Below are 2,876 nucleotides of genomic sequence, written 5' to 3'. Positions count from 1 at the left end.
CTCATGGATCTTACATTCTAATTGATTGAGGGGGAGAGAGAGAGAGAGAGAAGGAGAGAGAGAGAGAGAGAAGGAGAGAGAGAGAAAGAGAGTGAGAGAGGAAGAGAGAGAGAGAGAGAAAGAGAGAGACCATAGACAAATAAGTAAGACAGATGATGATGTTACCAGAAAGGGGACTGGCCTCAGGCCTACCACTAGTGTGTGGGTTCTTGACTTTGTGCAGAAAAGACTTCACAACATTAGTCCAGGTGATTGTGAGAGTATGTTTATTAAGGCTGGGCACAGTAAAACAAGAGTGAGCTTAGGATAGAAGAAGCTACATGAGAAAGCCTAGGCAGGGGCGCTTTGGCTCACTGAGAAGTCAGAGAAAAGAGGGCCTTGGAGACAGGTTCAGGGGGTTAGCCTGGATGAGCTTCCACTGCCCACTGCTCCCCTGGTTGCAAGTCTTGGGGCCCTTAGAGTTTAGGAGATGCTTGCGTGTGGGGGAAGGAAATGGGAGAAGAAAAGGTGTGGACACGTCCCCAAGAGTTAGAGTGTACTCTGGGAACCTTTGTTTTGATGGTTTTTAAAGGCTGGGAGTTTAAAGGTGGTCTTAGGGAAGGATCACAACAGAATATTGATCAGCTTTTCCAGGTGTGCCCTTTCAGGTAATGGTCTCCACTGATTGGTCAGTGGTGGAGCAGGGGGTCATTAGTCATTGCAACTGGTCCTGGCATCACCCACCTGGTTTTGCTGCTTTTCTGGACCTGGGCCTGAAATACAACTGAGGCCTAGATGTTATCTGTAGGGAGGTGACCTTATGTATTTGGCTATAAATTACTCAGCCAGTTTGTTTAGTTACCTGTTTCAGTTTCCCTATTCCACTTGTCCTGGCTTACTGGCTTATCTCAATGACAGATGTTGTAGAAAAAAGTAAAGAATAGAAAAAGAAAAAAATCAGATAATGCTTGGAAGTGGAGAAGAGGTTTGCTATTTTATATAAAACAATCATGGAAGGCTACAATTGATCAGGTAGCTTTTGAACAGGGCCCTCAATTTAGTATTGAAAAGAATCTAGTAAATATCAGGAGAAAATTCCAAGTTGAGAGAACAGTAACTGCAAAGGCCCTGAGTTAGGAGTGTGCTTGGTTCACGTGAGGAACAGTAGAGGGGCCAGTGTGAATTCAATAGAGAAAGGGGGAAGAGTTAGAAAAAGATGAGATTAGAGAGGCCCCTGTGAAACTCTTCACAGAGTGAGAGTGGAAGTCACTGGATGGTTTTGAGCAGAAGAATGACATGATCTGACTTATCTGTAAAGATAGCTCCCTGTCAGCTGTGTGGTAAATAGATTGTACTGGGAAGTAGGTAGACTAGCTTGGAAGATATTGCAGTAATCCAAGGGAGAGATGATGGTGTTTAGAACCAGTCAGGTAACAGCAGATGTATTAATAGTAAGAAATGGTCAGATGTTGGATGTATTTAGATGGTAGAAGCAACACAATTTAGTGCTGGCTTTGTTAGGGTGAGTGCTGTGATAGAAAGAAGGAAGTCAAGGTTGACTCTAAGGTTGAAAAACTAGGATGGAGTTGCTTTTTATCAAGGTGGGGGTTGATGGTGCGAGGAGCAGGTTTGGAGGAGGACAGGGATAGCAGTTTGCTTCTGGATATGCTGAGTTTGTGATGAATTCAAGTGGAGATGGTGTGCAAGCAGGTGGATTTGAATTTAGTGTTCAAGGGAAATATCTGGCTTGCCAGCATGTCCAAGCCTGGATGAGATGGCCAAGGGAGTGAATGCAGACAGAGAAGAGAGGAGGTCTGAGCTTGGGCCTGCCAGCTAGCAAAAGAAACTGAGAAAAAGCAGCCATTGAGGTGACCAGAGAACCAGGAGGGAATGGTTAGGAAGTATCAAGGAGGGAGAGATCAGCTGGGTCAAAAGATCCCCATAATCTAAGTAGGATGAGGCCTGAGGATTAACCATTGACTTTCACAGCAAGAAAGTCATTAGTGAGATAGCCTTTTTGATGGAAGGGCAGATGAAAGCCAGAGTGGAAAGGGTTTCAACAGAGTAGGAGAAAAGATGGAGAAAAATTGTAGTAACACTTTCCAAAAGTTTTCCTGTAAAGAGCACAGAGAAATGATGTGGAAGCTGGAGAGGTAAGTGGGATCAAGAGAAGCCGAAAATTTTTTTTAATGTGAGTAATGTGAGTAATCACAGTATGTTTGTGTGTTAATGAGAACGATGCTTTAAAGTGGAAAAAATTGCAGCTACAGGAGTGAGATGGACAAATGTGGGACTCATGCCCTTGAGTAGGGGAGAGGATCCCCCTGGCACACAGGAGGGGTCACCCTCTGAAGTTCATTCACAACAAGGGGGAACCAGTGCAGACTTTGTAACTCAGGTAGGTTGGAGCAGGAGGAAAGGTCTCTGGTTCTTCTATTTCTCAGTGAAATGGCAAACAATGTCATTTATCTGGAAGAGAGGTTTTAGAAATTTGAAAAGACAAATATTAAGGTGTGAAAGTTTCATTTGGTGGGAAAGAAACACTAGGGTGAGTCTCAGTGTACAAAAATTTAATTCATTGGGTGATCACAACCATTGTCTGTCATTTTGAAATTCAGACTGATTATATTTACAGAAGTACATGTAATATATTTCTGAAATAGCAGACTGAATGACCACCACATCTAATACTCCCATATAATAGCAAGTTGATATCCCCATTTTCCCTATTTTACCTGGCAGTAAGATGGGAAATAGAAAAGGGTCAAATCTCACAAAATTACAATTGTTTTAGTGAGAAAAGGAAAGGTAGAAGTTAGAGGGTTACAGAATAACAAGTTTAAAATTAATTTTCCTGTGGACGCTTCAAGGTAAAGGTATTGCTTTTACTATAAGTG

Source organism: Furipterus horrens, unplaced genomic scaffold (genome assembly GCF_987537825.1).
Source record: "Furipterus horrens unplaced genomic scaffold, mFurHor1.1.pri manual_scaffold_3, whole genome shotgun sequence".
Taxonomy (NCBI): domain Eukaryota; kingdom Metazoa; phylum Chordata; class Mammalia; order Chiroptera; family Furipteridae; genus Furipterus; species Furipterus horrens.
The sequence above is the reverse complement of the archived record's forward strand: the minus strand, read 5'-3'. Positions refer to the sequence as shown.